Source organism: Anser cygnoides, chromosome Z, assembly GCF_040182565.1.
Source record: "Anser cygnoides isolate HZ-2024a breed goose chromosome Z, Taihu_goose_T2T_genome, whole genome shotgun sequence".
Lineage (NCBI taxonomy): Eukaryota > Metazoa > Chordata > Aves > Anseriformes > Anatidae > Anser > Anser cygnoides.
The window spans coordinates 58,355,397-58,373,938 of NC_089912.1; the positions used below are offsets into that span (position 1 = coordinate 58,355,397).

General features: G+C 36.2%; 1 protein-coding gene across 1 annotated transcript in view; it reads left to right on the top strand.

Moving 5' to 3' along the window:
* Positions 1–948: 948 nt before the first annotated feature.
* LOC106037293 (urea transporter 2) overlaps positions 949–18,542 on the top strand; it is a 323,613-nt gene continuing 306,019 nt past the window's right edge. Inside the window, exons 1-2 of the mRNA XM_066988875.1 lie at positions 949–977; positions 5,312–5,427. The gene's annotated coding sequence lies outside the window, so the exon portion shown is untranslated. The remainder of the gene's footprint in view (positions 978–5,311; positions 5,428–18,542) is intronic.

Sequence of the window (18,542 nt, forward strand, 5' to 3'; positions counted from 1 at the left end):
AAGAAGAGGCCAACCAATCAACATTTCTAAATAATTAAATGATTTAGAAACTAGTAGACCATGCTCGCATCTATCATGCCTGTTTCATACCCTCTTGTGAAAAGAATTTTTACTGTGAAGTAAAAGGGTTGACGTTGGCAGGAAGATATGCCCACCAAACATAAAGTAGCTGCTTCTTGACACAAGCATGAAAAACCTTCCTAACGGCAGCTGACTTATTTTGTCTCAGATCTGAAGTTCTCCTTCTTCTAGTTACCCTTTGAATATAATTTGTGCTATGTACAAGCATCTGAGGCAGTATACTGAACTTTTTCCTAGTTGAGGGTGGTGGGAGGTCAAGATCTATTTTTCGTGCTAGGAAAGCAAGATGCATGAGCTCCTATCTCCAATCAGATGTATAAGCCCTCATACATTATTTCTGAGTACACAAAGTTTGTAAAATTTTAACCACTCTAAAATGAGTTTCCTCCTCTCTCACAATAAAGATTTAGGATCAACCACGTAGAACTTCAACTTATACCTGAAATCAGGCAGATCCAGATACAGAAAATCTGATATATCTGATATCTGAATCCAGATAGCTGTAGCGAAGTACTGTGGCATTGTGAAAAATGCCTATCAATTAACTTAATGGGCATAGAAGATTTTCACAAAGCAAGAACAACCTCTGGCTTATTAACATCCAGGCTGTTATCTGATTGTTCAAGTAGAACAAGATGTTAACACCAACATTGTGCAATCTGATATGAAAGTATTTGAAATCCACTCTTTATGTGATTGCTTTCATCCAATTGCAAAACTTCACTTATTTCATATCTCTAACAGAAGCAACAACAGCAAAAAATAATGTTTGTTATCTTATTTCAATGGGTTGATCAAGAAACAGCCATCTCATGCAGATGTTTGTCTGCATACATATATAAATTCACAAAAGCTACTTCATGACTCTCTTGAAACATAGTTAAGCTGGATCTGAGGTAAGATGCATGTCTAATAATTTCATCTCTAATTTGCAGACATTTGAAAATGTGAAATTTTTCTTGTCCTTTCTACATTAAAGATGGAAATAACTTTGATTTTAAGAGCTAGTGTTTATTTGTAATATTAAAAATAAATTTCCAAATGTGCATACAGAATTCTTCATGACCACTAACAATTTTGACAAAAATTTTTTTTAAAGATAGGTACTTTAGCTTTTACCCTACTTGTTATTACTTTATTATTACTTGTTATTACTTTATTTTATTTGTTTTTTATTAACTTCATACATTTATTGTTTCAAGATCTTTTGGGACCATCTTGCAGTTTTGTTGTGGAAAAACTTATTGCTTATCCTGAATACGTTAGTTCTCTTTTTTCTTTCCTTTTTTTTTTTTTTTTTCCACTCTGTAGGGCTTAACTACTTAAATAAATAAATACATAAAATTAAAAAAAAACTCTGAGAAAAAAAAAAAACTATTTCACTTATGCATACAGATTATGTAGTTCTGAATATAAGATTCTGGGGGGATGTTTTTGTCTTTGTTTTTTCTCATCAAAGAGAACGAGTGTGTCAGACAGTCTAACACATGAATTTGTAACTTGGTGCTCTTGTATGCCAGCGGTGTGGTTGTTTAGTGCATGCTTTGAGAGTTGATTTTAAAGGTCTTAAAGAGTCTGTTTTAATAATTCATATTGATTCAGTAGGGGATGAAGATGCTTGACATGTTAAATGATTAGCATTTACATTATGAACATGTTAATTACTGTATTTTTAATGCTACCAGCTTCTATAAACAAAGATAAGAGCATTCTTAAAGGGACACCAGTAGATTTGGGAGATGCTGGAAACCAGTTATACAAAACAGTGTTAGAAATATTTCCCCTATTTCTTTTTAGTCTTCTGTCTCTTCTCTTACATTTCAGCATGGAAGTTTTATTTGTTTGGCTCTTGCACAGCACACCAACCCCAATCTAAAATAAAAGACCCAGGAAGCTAAAGAGACTAGAAAGTTATTTGGTCATTCAGTTTGCCTTGATCTGTGGTGATGAAGTGCTGAATAGGGTTGCAGCACCCCCAGCCTCCCTCAGCCACACAGCAGAGGATGCTCTTACGGCCCCAGCTACATTGCTTTGGTTTTCAGCTGAAGTTAGAAACCTTTACCTGCTGCAGTGCTTAATTCACAATGGTGCCCATCAAAATAGCAGAGTTAAACAATTCACAAATATGCACTAAAGCAGAAGGGAATTTACTTTTGAGCAATGTAACTTGATAAAACATTGTGTTGCAGACCACAGCACTAACGTTTTCCTATATCTCAGGGCCATTGCAGCCACACCTGGACATACACGTGTATGTATGGCATATACTATCTTGAGGAATATTTGTGGTGCTAGGGAAGGATGAAAACTTGCAGGCAGTCTTGAATGAATGAGGCTGCATGTGGTGGTTTCACACCAACGGCCAACTAAACTCCACCACACTGCTTTTCCACTCCCCCTCCTCAAAGGAAGAGGGGAGAAAATACAATGGAAGAGGGTCAGCTGCTGGGCTCTGCTCACAGAAGCCACCCCTGCAGCTCGCCTGCCACCAAAACCTTGCCACATAAACCCAATACACTGTGATAGACATAAGGCAGTCAGTAAATAGAAGTCTATTAATACTGGTCAGGGATGGAAATGATGTAGGGAGATATGTATGTCAGTACAGGAGATGCAGAAAAGGGAACATATCAGAGTTCAAGAAAACCTCTCAGATCAGGTTAGAGTAGCTAGCCCCCATCTTCACAACATCTAGCTCTTACAGTTGTATTTCTAGAGGTGTCCTGAGGCAGGGAGCTCCACAGGAAGAGTCATTTCCATAAATCAGTGAGAGAAAACCTTTGATAGGGCACCTATATGAGAATAGGGCTGGCAGTTCATTACCTGATGCAGAATTCTGGCCATTGGTAAGTCACTGGGGCTACTGAATTGTCCCCATGGATAAAGCCCTGCAGGAACTATATTCAGAGGTTGTATAGGAGAGGGAAAGTTACTGAAGACAGAATTAAATCTGAATTTTTTCTGCACTTAGTCTTCTTCACTGTATTCGTGCTAAAGAGCACTAACACACTTCATTTATGAAGTCTGTAATGACAACTCTGTATGTCCAGATATTTTTTAAAAAGCCCTAACATAAAAAGAGTAATCATGGGTTTTGCCCCTTCAAAGTGCTCCTGTATATTGGCTGAACATGGTCTTTAATTGCAGTCAAGGTACATAATGATGTCATTAAATAAAAATGCAGTAGTCAGGCAGCAAGGGAAGAGGCATAAGGCAGCAGCCTGTGAGTTTGAAACTTAAGGGTAGATTTCTCAACTGGGCATTACATTTAAGCTTGGGGCTGCACCCTCTAACAGCATGGGTGCACGTTTGTCTGCAACTTTCATCCCTGTCTCTTGCAGTTTGAAAGTCTGAGGCTCTCAAATGTGCTTCTGCATTTTCTTTCTTTTGGCCAGTCTTGATATATCATACCATGTTTTAACCTGTAGGAGGGTGGAAAGGAGGAGGTGCTGAAAAGCCCTAGGAAAGCAGTACGCTTCTAATTACTTCAATTCAAACAAGTGATAGAAAATTCACCAAAAAGATTGTACTATGAGTTTCAAGCTTTCAGAAAAATACCAAATATCCCAAAATTTCTAAAATCCTGAAGAGAAGTTCAAATCACGAGGTATTTTTTTAAGGAAGTACAGCTTTGAGTCTGTCTTGTCCTCTGATAGAATAACTGTAAAGACTGTTATCTCTTTTTTTTTTTCTTGCAACCACTATAATTAATACCTTAAATACTTTTGTTTTGAACTTCTTTGTTTTTGTTGTTGTTGTTGACATTGTCAAAAATACAGATATTTTGTTATCACCTGAATCCAGGTCCATATGAGAAGCACCAAAACCATTCTGAAAGGTGCCAACATAGAAAATACAATTCATAGGATATTTGCACCCTGTTTCTTGGATTCAGAGAACTCCATCAAATAGAAACACTGAACTTTCTGAAAGTACAATTGCCTAATTCAATAATAAAATGTTAATAACCAAGTTTCCCCCCCCGGTACCCTGTACATTACAGCCTAGCATGTACATCCTCAGTCTACCCAGATAATCCATCACAGAGCTGCAATTCCAGCTCAGTAAGTGTTTTTGCAGCCCAAGACGTCCTTTGGTTAGAAACCTTACATAAGGAGATTGCAGGCTGCTCGGTGCAGTTTTACATGAGCAGATTAACAGTCTTCCTGGTGGGTTTTTATTTCTTCAACCAGGTTTTTAGCCTAACACCTTTATTCTTGTCATTTTACGCATGTTCTAAAGGACGTTTTTCATACATCTTGAGCAGTCTATGAGTCAGTATTTTTAAACTTGAAATTAGGCTCCTAAAACTAAATCCAGGAATATAAATACCATCACAGTTTTGGAAAGTGTTAAATATCCTGTAAATGTCACCAATCCAGAGTTTTAAAATTAAATAAGCTTATAATATATAGATATTTTCCAGAAGGCATTTCTTTGAAAACATATTGGAGATGAATGAAAAAGGCAGGAATTGGTAATCAAAAATGAAATTTCCAGTTGCCCAAATCTTCTACATCATCACTGCTGTTTTTGTGGTCAATGATTGTGTATTGTTTTCTTTTAATCAAAACTAAAACCTGTGTGAAGGCTCTGACAAGCACTAAAAATGAATTTGTATTCCTTTTCCCATTTTTTTCTTTACAGGAAGTGCTTCTCTGTTATAAATGTTTTTGACATTTTGAATATAAAGATAAATAAATAATATGCCTAAAATTTTCAAAATGGCTCTTGCGAATTAGCAATATATGTCCTGATGATGAGGTTTAAAGAGGAGCTTTGACCACAAAGGTGTTTATGTGACTTTCAACAATAAGCAATTACTTTAATTTTTGCTTAGGAGTTTTTGGTTTCTTCTGAAGCCCAAGTCAGGAAGCTTCTGTACCCTGGACAACAATTCTTAAATGTGTACTTACTCCAGACATGGTTTTAAACCACCTCTAAGTGAACAGAAGCACAGTATTAAAGTCTGTATTAAACATTACTGCTGGAGAAGGTTCTGAGAAGTGATGGATTTAAATACACATACAAGCCGTATATTCACCCTCCCTCAGACCACACATTGTATGTGAAATTATAATTCCCCTTTTCCCAAACTCTTGGACAAATGGGAAGTAGCACATAAAAAGTTAAGTTTGAATAACCTAATGTGAAACAAATACACATAATACAACTTGGCCTTCAAATGGGATGAGCAACTAGCCATAATGCATCTGCTCTTTTCACTTAGGTACAAGCAGCTTTTCCTGGAGCAGTTTCCTGGACTGGATTTCTCATCACTGCCACTGACTGCCACCTGAACCTCCACACCATTTTGTCATTAAAATGAGATGCTCCAACTAGTCTGTAAGTAGGCGATAGAAATAAATGTAATGATCAGGTGAATATGGTATAGCCCCAGTGACCAGCAGGAGCCTCTGTAGGTAATCTGGGTTCTTGCAGAGCCAAGATAATGGATTTGGGGCTAAGGCTGTGTCTGGAGTTGAATATGTTTTGATGTTTTCATATATTTCCCTAATCGTCAAGTAACTTTTATTCCCCCCACCCATCCGAAAAGCGAAACAAATCAAAAAAAAAAAAAAAAAAAAAGGAAATGAGGAACTGAAAAGGAATGTTAAAAAAATGTCTAGAGCAGGAACACTGCTCAGTGAGTGATTCTCTAACTTGTTGAGACATGGGAACAGAAACGGTCTAGGACAACAGTCCATAGCCAGGGAAAAGGCAATGCAAAGGTGCACCGAGTTACTGGTTTATGCAGTTGCAATCAAGATCATAGGTTTATTCAGGATGTATATTTTGGGCAATGTCTGCAGCAATTATAATAAATTCTCCAGGTCACTGGTGGTAACTAAGAAGAGCTGGGCTCCATGTTCAGCACAAGGGCTTTTGTGTGTTGCTCTGCAATCTGGTAACATTTTCACACATTCTTCTAACAAATGCCTGCTTTGCTGAAGTCCTTACTGATGCTACAGGCACTGACAGGCAAGGATGCAGGCTACCCTTGCAGAAAATACATCCTCTCATGTCTTAATTCTCACTTTTTAACTCTTGTGTGTTATGTAGACATCTAACTTTCAACTCAACTCACCAAACATTGCATTTATTTTTTTTTATTTTTTATTTTTTGGACAAACTGAACCCTGATCCCTTAAAGCAGAGCACTTTTCTTTTTCTTTCTTTTCTTTTCTTTTCTTTTCTTTTCTTTTCTTTTCTTTTCTTTTCTTTTCTTTTCTTTTCTTTTCTTTTCTTTTCTTTTCTTTTCTTTTCTTTTCTTTTCTTTTCTTTTCTTTTCTTTTCTTTTCTTTTCTTTTCTTTTCTTTTCTTTTCTTTTCTTTCCTTTCCTTTCCTTTCCTTTCCTTTCCTTTCCTTTCCTTTCCTTTCCTTTTCCTTTCCTTTCCTTTCCTTTCCTTTTCCTTTCCTTTCCTTTCCTTTCCTTTCCTTTCCTTTCCTTTCCTTTCCTTTCCTTCTCCTTCTTCCTTTCCTTTCCCTTTCCTTTCCTTTCCTTTCCTTTCTTTCCTTTCCTTTCCTTTCCTTTCCTTTCCTTTCCTTTCCTTTCCTTTCCTTTCCTTTCCTTTCCTTTCCTTTCCTTTCCTTTCCTTTCCTTTCCTTTCCTTCTCTTCTCTTCTCTTCTCTTCTCTTCTCTTCTCTTCTTCTTCTCTTCTCTTCTCTTCTCTTCTCTTCTCTTCTCTTCTCTTCTCTTCTCTTCTCTTCTCTTCTCTTCTCTTCTTCTTCTCTTCTCTTCTTCTTCTTCTTCTCTTCTCTTCTCTTCTCTTCTCTTCTCTTCTCTTCTCTTCTCTTTTCTTCTCTTTTCTTCTCTTTTCTTTTCTCTTTTCTCTTTTCTTTTCTCTTCTTTTCTTTTCTTTTCTTTTCTTTTCTTTTCTTTTTCTTTTTCTTTTCTTTTCTTTTCTTTTCTTTTCTTTTTCTTTTTCTTTTCTTTTCTTTTCTTTTCTTTTCTTTTCTTTTCTTTTCTTTTCTTTTCTTTTTCTTTTCTTTTCTTTTCTTTTCTTTTCTTTTTCTTTTCTTTTCTTTTCTTTTCTTTTCTTTCTTTTCTTTTTCTTTTCTTTTCTTTTCTTTTCTTTTCTTTTCTTTTTCTTTTCTTTTCTTTTCTTTTCTTTTCTTTTTCTTTTCTTTTCTTTTCTTTTCTTTTCTTTTCTCTTTCCTTTCCTTTCCTTTCCTTTCCTTTCCTTTCCTTTCCTTTCCTTTCCTTTCCTTTCCTTTCCTTTCCTTTCCTTTTCCTTTCCTTTCCTTTTCCTTTCCTTTCCTTTCCTTTCCTTTCCTTTCCTTTCCTTTCCTTTCCTTTCCTTTCCTTTCCTTTCCTTTCCTTTCCTTTCCTTTCCTTTCCTTTCCTTTCCTTTCCTTTCCTTTTCCTTTCCTTTCCTTTCCTTTCCTTTCCTTTTCCTTTCCTTTTCCTTTCCTTTCCTTTCCTTTCCTTTCCTTTCCTTTCCTTTCCTTCTCTTCTCTTCTTCTTCTCTTCTCTTCTTCTTCTCTTCTCTTCTCTTCTCTTCTCTTCTCTTCTCTTCTCTTCTCTTCTCTTCTCTTCTTCTTCTCTTCTCTTCTCTTCTCTTCTCTTCTCTTCTCTTCTCTTCTCTTCTCTTCTCTTCTCTTCTCTTCTCTTCTCTTCTTCTCTTCTCTTCTCTTTTCTTCTCTTTTCTTCTCTTTTCTTTTCTCTTTTCTCTTTTCTTTTCTCTTCTTTTCTTTTCTTTTCTTTTTCTTTTCTTTTCTTTTCTTTTCTTTTCTTTTCTTTTCTTTTTCTTTTCTTTTCTTTTCTTTTCTTTTTCTTTTCTTTTCTTTTTCTTTTCTTTTCTTTTCTTTTTCTTTCTTTTCTTTTCTTTTCTTTTCTTTTCTTTTCTTTTTCTTTTCTTTTTCTTTTTCTTTTTCTTTTCTTTTTCTTTTCTTTTTCTTTTTCTTTTTCTTTTCTTTTTCTTTTCTTTTCTTTTCTTTTTCTTTTCTTTTCTTTTCTTTTTCTTTTCTTTTCTTTTCTTTTCTTTTCTCTTTCCTTTTCCTTTCCTTTCCTTTCCTTTCCTTTCCTTTCCTTTCCTTTCCTTTCCTTTCCTTTCCTTTCCTTTCCTTTCCTTTCCTTTCCTTTCCTTTCCTTTCCTTTCCTTTCCTTTCCTTTCCTTTCCTTTCCTTTCCTTTCCTTTCCTTTCCTTTCCTTTCCTTTCCTTTCCTTTCCTTTCCTTTCCTTTCCTTTCCTTTCCTTTCCTTTTCCACTTTTTTTTTCTGGCTTTTTCTGGCTTTTTTTTTTCTGGCTGGAGTTGATATAACTCCTGGACATAATACTTATTTCTTTTTCTTGTTGTCTTTTTCCAAATAAGGATAAACCTCTTAAATCCCATAAGGTACTGTGAAGTCATATGTTCCAACAGTCACATTAAAGTATTATCAATTACCTCAGGGATACCAACTCTTACAGAACCAGCAAATAAGGTTTAATAGAAAATTATGATCCTTCCCTTTGAGTGCAATGTAGCCACTGTCTAACATTCAGGTCTCCTTTCCACAGGATAAGGTATCTAAAATATAGGTATAATTTTCTAATCAAGGGATTGTTCCAGTCTCTCTAGAAACTATAGACTTACCAAGTGATTTGTTGTTTGGCTTTTCTCTTAAATGCCACAAAACTTTTTCCATAAGAAAAATCTTAAATGCAAATATTTACAGATATGCCTCTTGCTTGCTTGTAAGTTTGTCAAGATCATTTGTTTGGTTTATAGTTTAGTGGAAACAGGTACTTTTTGACTTTTTTCTTTCTTGATCCAAACTGAATTTCAGAATGTTGTTTTGAAACCATGTTTTTTACTCAGATGACAGCCGTTATAGCTAAGCCTTTGTTGGTAACAAGTGTTGTGTATGTTTGCTTGTGCAAGTGGGCTCTGGTTTCAGAGCGGCATTTGACAGACCTTGATTTGTGCTGAAAAATCTAGATTTTTACCTATGATGAGTATTGTGGGAACAAAAATCCAGGTATAGACCTGTATATTACAGCTGTAACAGCCCATGCTGTGAATAACTGCACAGGTAAGATCTGGTGCTGCTTCTCTGTGTGCACATTTGCATGTCTTGAACATTACAGATTTGACCTGCACACATATTTGCAAAGCTTTTTTCTTTTTCTCTTTCTTTCAGAAAGCCTTATGTGTCCTTGTCTTTATCTTCTGTATCAATCTCTCCCTATACCAAGACAGTAAAGTTAAGACACAGGATCGCTTTGTCTCCAGGAGCACACTCAGACTAGTCTTCCAGACTAATTTTCTGCTTGGGTTACTTTCCTAATTATAATTTGTGTTCTCATCATGTCGTGGAAGAGTACATTTTAAATGAGCTTGCATTACACAATGTAGAATACCAGCTTTATAGCACTGTCTGTAACCTAGAATACCAATTTTTAATTTGTCATAATGCAAATGCCATAATGATTACAAGTGTGCAGCCTGAGTTCTATTTTTTCCCCAGTAAACTGAAGGTTCATTTCACTTTCCCACTCCATACATAAGACTGTTAGTGCAGGATGTTGATCTACCTTTGAACAATCAGAGCTGTGTACATTATACACCACATTCCAAAACACTTAAATATGTGTAAAGGGAAAAAAATACATAAAGTATGCCTTCTTTAGCTGTTGTATACTTGCTAATAAGTTTTAAAAGGTCTGTTTAGGTCTTTATATTAATAACCACAGGGAAAAAAATAATAATTCTCTGAATTAATACTAGAAATTTTCCCTGGGAATAGAGAATTCATTTTTATTGAGTTATAGTAATATGATACCTGATTTTAGTGAGACTAGGATAAGCTAACTTTCAACCCTGAGTAAACCACCTACTCCTTTGAAACAGTCTCAAGCAAAATTTTCAGGGGCATCTCATTCAAACCAATTCTTGAGAGACTATTGAGTCTAGAGAGACAGTTGAGAAGAGCAGGGCCATTCACAAAATCATGTGTTTGCAAAAAAAAAAAAAAAAAAAAAAAAGTGATATGGAGTGCTATACAAATTTGCTTTAATATCGTTGTATATATACCTTGCCTAGCATGATTAACCTAATATTATGTTGTATCTGCAGGTACATCATTGAGCCAGGGTTTTGTAGTAAGCAGACCAATGTTGCCTACGTAGTTATGCTCACATGAATACTGATGTATTTCCTAATCTAAGCAGTCATATCCTGCTGTTAGCCTACACCAGGACAAACAGCAGTTCCCTCTCCACTGTCTTGGGCATGCTATTGGTGAAGTTAGAGAGGGAGCCCAGCTTCCACTTCTCCCCAGCCCCACTTTGTTTCTGCTGATCTGAGCATGTGTTGGTCCTAGTTAGTCCCTGCACGGCAATATTTTTTCCACATCCTTTGTAGCCATCTAGGCAAAATCTTAATTTAGCCCTGGTGGATAATAGTTATAGTTCATTAGTTGCAAGTTTAATTCACTTTGAATGTATGAGATAGCATGAGTGGTTTTTGTCCCAGTGCAGCCATATTCCTTTGAGGATTTTGCATGACAAATATGAATATTTTAGAGCTGGATATGGATGATTTGTTTTGTGTTGTCAAATATCTGGGTATTTCAACCCCATGAATGCCCTGAGCGTGGCTTTCTCCCCACGAATGTTGAAGGGGTGCTCACCACTTTACAGTGGGCTCAGGAGAAGGATGGTGGAGACCTTCCCAGCCTGCCCACTGCATGTAGCCCAAAGAAAGGACAACCAGTGGGATCCTACTGCAGTCGTAGGGAAAAAAGAGACATTTTTCCCATCACTGTCTGTACCTAGGGGCCTTTAAGACTTGTCCAGGCTGCCAAAATACAGACAACGGATCCCAGAAATGAACTTGTCTGAGAGAGACCATATGGGATCTCCCACTACCAGGCATGGCAGTAGAGGGGCAGACACAGTTCCCCGGGAAAGCGTAGCTCAGCGCTTCAATCATCTCCTGAGCCTTGAGCAGCTGAGCTGTGGAAATCACTTTGACGTAAATCTCTCAGCAGCTTTTTTGTCTGAAATAAATGGTGCATAAAGGAAATGCAAAATTGTTTGGTGGACAGGATTATCTATGTGTTTACTGCTCTCAGCACTTTTCTTTTGTCTTTTGACTATGTAGTTCCTATTGGTGTGAATAGTTATGCATGAAGTTAAAGCTCCTGAACATGAGCAGGGTGTAAGAGAGCTCTCTAAACCTGTGACAGCTCTGCACTTCTGGTTGAAAGAAATGTCAGCTTAGAAGAATTACTAGTAGCAGAAAGTAATTATTTTTCATTTTCAAGATTCCTTGTTCAGTCTTAACGCAAATGTAAACTTTCTATAATTCTTTATTGTTATCATCCCCCTGGATGTATTACTTTCATTTGCATTTTCTATTTTACATATACACCCCCATCACACACACACAGTACACAGTCATGGCACCTCATAATGATTTTTGTATAATTCCATCCCTTCTGGTCTCTCTTGTTATGTATTATTCTGTTGCCATAATCTGCTGATGATATACAATATTTGTATAAAGATTTAAATCAATGTTTATCACATCAGAGCACTATCATTCAAAAGTAAAGTACAAATCAATAATTCATTAAGCAAGAGAGAAATGAATGATTTCAAATTGCTGTTCTTTTCTCCTTTAATATTTGCAAAAGGAATTGCACTGTTTTAATGAAGTTTGTTCACTTTTTAGACTGAGATTGAATTAATGTATCTGATGGTATTCAGGATATATGCCATGGGATAGGTAGCACAACTGCAAAAATAAACAGTTTTCAGTTTTCTAAAACTTCTGATTCATTAAAAGTAATCAATGACATAAAATAAATAAATAAGTAAATAAATAAAAAGATTTTGGTGGGGAAGCGTGAGCTATATGGTTTTCCAGGTTGAACAAATAATTTTTTCAGACTTAAATAAAATGATTAATTTCAAGTTGGAATGATCCATTTTTAAAAGGCTCATCACACACACACACACAAAAAATAAATAGAACTATTTTTAAATTGAGAATTTTGATATTTATAACGGGAAATATTCAATCTAGTAAATATTAGGAAGTGTAATACTTCTTGAAAAAATGTGGATGTTATGTTTTGGGTTTGGATTTCTGATTGAAACAATCAGAGGAATAGACATAACTGTGTGGCAGAAATGACTAAGCAGACTAGCTCAGTCCTTTAGGTTTTTTTTTCTGGTAATCAACTTTAATTTGCTTCACTGCAATGGAAAGAACAGAAAGTATCATAATCTAGTATCATGGGTAAGTTGAAACTCAAGAGCCTGTTTTTCTTTTCCACATCCCCCCAAAGCCATGAGCTAACCAGGTGATCTCCCCAATTGGAAGATGCACTAAATGAATGAGTCTGTGGAATTCAAATGTACCTTTAGCCCTGCTCATTTCCTAATTCACCAGCAATAAAGTGGTCATTGCTGATGACACAGGGAATTCCTTCTGGTTTTAAAATACAATGACAGAGTATCCACCAGGAACCGCAGAGCATTAGCTGTTGCTTTCACTGGGGATGAGTGTCCTCTATTGATTGGATTTCATTGCTTGAGCTCAATAAGGCTTTTATTTATGATGACATAGTTTATGATTGCTTATTTATCTGTTATGCATAAAACCAGCTTAGAATCAAATTGTCATATTGACCAAAAGGATATCTGGGTTTTTGAAGAATCTACTTTACCCCCACTCATACACCAAAATTGTATGGGGAAGGAAAACTACCAACACTGGCCTTGAAATCACCAGATCTCCTTTCTCCCATATCCCCATCCCAAGATTATCACTTCCTCTCAGCTCAGTACTTTTGATCCATTATGGTGGTCCTGTGAGAAATTTTATTTTCCAACGTGAAGTTAACAAGAGTCTGAAATCATCACAACCCCCAAGTCCTTCACTTGAAAACCATCTCAACCTCATTCATGCTTAGTCTACACTGGCCTCAAGAAGTGATTAGGAAAGTGCAGGGGAGAAAAATCCAGAAAATGCTCTTAAAGGCAGCGATGTGCAGCGCTGGGTCAAGAGGTCCCTGAGCCACATCACTGAGATCATACCCAAGAAGGATAACTCTACATTTCCCCTATTATTATAGTCTTCCCTGGGGCTTTGCTGCTGGCCACCGTCAGATAGGGGATGATGAGCTGGACTGACCTGTGGTTTGAACTAGTACAGCTGCTTTTGTGTTCCTGATAAAAAAAAAAAAAAAAAAAAAAAAAAAAAAAGGACTTACCTGAGTATTCGCATAAACAGACTAGAAGTGGCAACATTTGCTGAATGATTATGCTTTTGAGATGATCACGGGTAACCAATATTAATTGAACAACAGAAGACAATATCACTGTTTGTACTGCTAGCTCTTTACAGGACTTTAGATAGGATCACAGTAACTGCTCTATAAATTAAGAAGCTGGTAATAACTAAAACTGGGGAAAAAAACTTAATTTTCTGATTCATATCTTTAATCAATTGCAACATGGTGCAATTGCATTTTAGCTGTAGCTTTCAAATTGTTTGCTCAATAGAGATTGCTCCATTGCTTTTGATTGACACAATGTTATTGCATTTTTATTGACTTTTACAGTAGTTTTTACAACATTCAAGGTGCATAAGTTAAACAGAAAAGTAACATAGTAACATTTCAAGATGGAAGAAGGCCATAAAGATGCAGAGTAGGTATAATTTACAATAACAGGAAATTACAAATTAAGGATAACTCCCTTGCCCTCATGCCTAGTTAGTCCCCTTGTACATGTTTCTGAAATATGTCAGTAAAACATCAAATGTTTGCCTACTGTAAAAAGTTAATGGATGACGGAGTTGGCAAATACTTTAGGATTGTTATTAAGATTATTTTAGATACAATTCAGCTGAAATTCAGCTGAAACCAAGTACCTATACAGGATTTCTTAGCTGTAAAATGTTAATTATTTGAAGAACTGGGTTTGGTCTAAATCAAGCAAAGCCAATAAAAAAGATGTGGAGATTTAAGTACATGTAAGGAACATAAACATAAATATAAACTTGAAAACAGTCAAACACTCCTTGAAAGCTTTCTGAATGCAAGTTGTTTCAGACAAGCCATTAGGGTTCAATAGAGTGTATGCATTGCCTCTCTTTATGAAAGAGTAGTTATGTGGAAAACTTCAAAGCATGTACTCACTGTATTTTTTTTTTCTTTTAACTGTATATGTAGTTATATGCACTCTCTGACTACCTGTAACTGTGCCTTTCCATTAAATGAATTCCATTAAGACTGTGTCTTTTAGGAGTCTCTCTTCCTTCTTTTGGAGAGCACTTACCCACCTTTTTACATCAATAGTCTTCTAACTGATGAGACCCTGCAGAAGAATTTTTAAAATAATTATTACCAATGACTTTGCAGTGCTCACAATGTCATCTTTTGATGTCTAAGATTCCCCTTATATAAAATGGAAAACATACATTACAGGACTTTATGAAGTTCAGTGGGCTAATACTTTAAAAGTTATGATGTTAATAAAATTTTGCACGATTCTTTCTTTTCCTAAGCAAAGACTGACTTTCTTATCAAATAAGGAGCTTCTGTAGGACTATGTCATTTCACACAGAAGTTCAAAAGAGATTTTGCAACCAGAAACCTGAATTAGTTTTATTTTGATAGAATCGCTACTCTTCTGCTAGCAATGTCAAACACATTGATCAGGTCTACCTATCAGGTCCCTATTGGGGAAAAGGGACAAAGTCAAACTACAGAACAGTTCTTCATTATCACCTAAATAAATGTAGTTAGCTTTTTGATCTAGCACCTCTGCTTTCAATTTATTGTGAGAAAGAGGGAAGTTTCTAAGCTTAAGTCATATCATCCTAAATTAATCTTGCAAAGTTAGTGAAAGGAGTTCATGTAGAATAACCACAAAGAGGACTCAGGGTGACCAGCTCATGAGTAGGTGATCTATCACCCTGAGACCAAGGTGGACCATGGTAGACCTCTTTATAACACACATCCTTTAGGAGCTCCCCAAGGAATTTCTCCTGGGAACGACACCTGGAGACAAAGTGTGTGTTAGTCTCAGCAAGCTAGGGTAAAGAGTTCTGTCCAAAGTCCTCAGAGGACCTAAGCCTTACAGTTTCCAAACTAAGCTCACCGAGTGAGAAGAAAAAGCCAATGATATGCAGATATGAAAACCCCACAGGAAAGAGCATCCCTGTGGCCAAAGGGAGCACATAATATAGATCTGCCTATCTGCTAAATGTGCCATGTGTTATATCTAGTAGCAAATAAAATTACTTGGAGGGGTGTTTTATCTATACAAAAACCTTTGCCATGGACCCAGTGTTTCCATTAGCTGGACCAGTCCAAAAGTAGAATAGTAATAGAAGGAAGATTATAGTTGTTTTATAAATTCTGTAGAGCTTTCCCATAAAATGATAGCAAAGACTTCTCTTCACAATGCAGCTTTTTGAAAAGTAAGCATTATTATGTTGTCTTTACACGTGGGACTCACTGCAGCTGTTGTGACCACAGAACTTTCTCTCAGGCATCACCCCACATCTTATTATGATCAAAAATCCTCATCATTAATCCCATTACATTGTTCTTGGTCATGGGATAAATTCGTCAATGGATGATCTCACCCTGTTTAATCTCACTAGTTAAGCATATTTCTTTTCTAGATTTTCTTACCATAATCTTATCATCACAACCCTTGGGAAGTTTGATCCCAACAGTGCTGCAATGAGTGTTTGTTTAATATTTCACTATTTGATAAGAAAGTTAGCATTTAACCCTCAGTTTTCTTTGTTAAGACAAGCAAAAACTGCAGAAATGAAACTGCAAATCACTGCACATTATGGATCTCATTAGCTTCCCCTTGGTAGGACCTTGATTTTTGCAGATCTGCTTCTGTGTATCTCTGTTTCTCATAGGCATCTGGAAAGAGGCATAATTTGCAGTCTGCTGAACACCGACTATATTCCCGACGACATCACTATATTTCGATAGAACCTGCTCAATTATACTGATCTGTGCCTTTCTTCAAAGCAGAGTCAAAATTTCAAGCCTGAAAATATTATCTGAATTGCCAGCTAATATTGGATAAGCCTAAACTCCATTTTGGGGGAGAGCAGGCGGGGGGGGGGGGGGGAGGTGGAGGATGGAAAAGGTGTCTCACATCTGAGTACTTTATTTCTGTAGTGTTTAAAAGGTAGGTAAAGGAGGAAAAGGAGTTTATATTTTAAAAGTAAAACTAGCCCTAGTCATTGGAACACTTGGCTCTTTGAGAAGACAAGGTTCACATTCACTTTTACATAAACGGGTTCAAAATAAGACCTCACAGTTTCTGCTGGGATCCCTACACTCACCAGATCATGCTGTAGTAAATAGACAAAAACCCCCTTTCTCTTTTTCTCTTCTCTTCTCTTCTCTTCTCTTCTTCTTCTCTTCTCTTCTCTTCTCTTCTCTTCTCTTCTCTTCTCTTCTCTTCTCTTCTCTTCTCTTCTCTTCTCTTCTCTTCTCTTCTCTTCTCTTCTCTTCTCTTCTCTTCTCTTCTCTTCTCTTCTCTTCTCTTCTCTTCTCTTTCTTTTCTTTTCTTTTCTTTTCTTTTCTTTTCTTTTCTTTTCTTTTCTTTTCTTTTCTTTTCTTTTCTTTTCTTTCTTTCTTTTCTTTTCTTTTCTTTTCTTTTCTTTTCTTTTTCTTTTCTTTTCTTTTCTTTTCTTTTCTTTTCTTTTCTTTTCTTTTCTTTTCTTTTCTTTTCTTTTCTTTTCTTTTCTTCTTTTCTTTATTCTCTTTTCTTCTCTTCTCTTCTCTTCTCTTTTCTTCTCTTCTCCTCTTCTCTTCTCTTCTCTTCTCTTCTCTTCTCTTCTCTTCTCTTCTTCTTCTCTTCTCTTCTTCTTCTCTTCTCTTCTCTTCTCTTCTCTTCTCTTCTCTTCTCTTCTCTTCTCTTCTCTTCTCTTCTCTTCTCTTCTCTTCTTCTTCTTCTCTTTTCTCTTCTCTTTTCTTTTCTTCTCTTTTCTTTTCTTCTGAAGCTGATCACAAAATAACAAAATATTTTTTCGACTCTGTAAGAGATGTCAACTGACTGCAGAGCTCTCAAACCTTCCATGGTTCATTCTTGCCTTGGAGAGGAGATCGATCTGTGTTCTCAGCTGTCTTTCAAAGACTGTTTATGCATTTTGTCTAATGATTCTTTCATGTAAATTTTACTCTCCCTCTGGGTTAGATTGGAGCTCTTGGAATAACAAATGAGGTTAGGCACAAATGAATATCTGGATTTACTTCTCTTCTCTTCTGAGGTCTCATAAGATTATTCATGAGTATATGAATGACCACAGTCTACTTCGGTATCTGTTTTCAGATCCCTTGTATTCCTCAAATTTCACTTTTCTGAATATTTATATGTTATTCATGATTCAATATTGGCTGTTATGCTTTAGTCATCTAGTCACTATTTACAATGTCATTGACCAGTCTAGAAACAGGAGCAATACTATATGGCTGAAGTAACGCCTTATGCATAATGTACAGTTCAGGGTGAGAAGGCGCTATTCATGAATACCTCCTAGTCCAGAAACTGACAAAGCTGCTTAGTGAATGTTTATGAATAAATCAATTTTCAGAAATCAATACTAGCTTGTGAACAATTTCTGAGAATAAAAATAGATACACAAAGTATTGATAACAACAATCCAGATTGCTCTGAGGAGAAGATTCTCCTTGGAATTACAAATCTGTTTGAGCAAACATACAAATCATTCATGAGCTCAGTCACCCCCAACAATTCAAATAAGCTGATCACAGACAACATGTGCAGCTGTATGAGATGAACTTAATGTGTTTTATTGTTTGGTATAGTTGAACAGACCATTTGCCGTACATTTCCAGGCCTCTTGTGGCTTCGCATAGTCTAGGGAATACCACTATAGAATCATTGCAGTAATAAATCTGGTCTCCTAGTCTTTGTGGTTTAGCCAGTTTTTGCCTTCACTACTTACTGTTAAGCCAATTAGTTCAGCTATCAACTATTAACATACACCTTAGTAATATGTCCTTCCATACCTCATGTTTCTGCTTTTATTTCCTCAGACATGCATCTTTTGTTGAGTCACAGTCATAGCACAAATTCCTTCAGCTATAGTCTACAGCTTCTTATGAAGGAATGCCACTAGTGTTTTCCTCAGTCCTATCTTCTTTCTTTTTTTCATATGCCACCTCTCAGTAAGAACCATTTATTACTTCACAACACCCATAAACATTTATATAAAACTTTTCTTCTTTTCCTTCTGTGAAACTGAACACTTTCCAGAAAATCAATACACTGATCATACGCCATTTAAAATCTTAATCAAATTTAACTTGAGGAACTGATGTGGTCCATATGCTTTTGGTATCCAACCAGTAACTCTCTAGTGTCACACAATAAGTTTACAACAGGCAGATGCTTGTCAAAACAGGGTGAAGTGTCAGCGATCCACACATCTGTCAAAAACTTATCCGGCTTCAGCTGC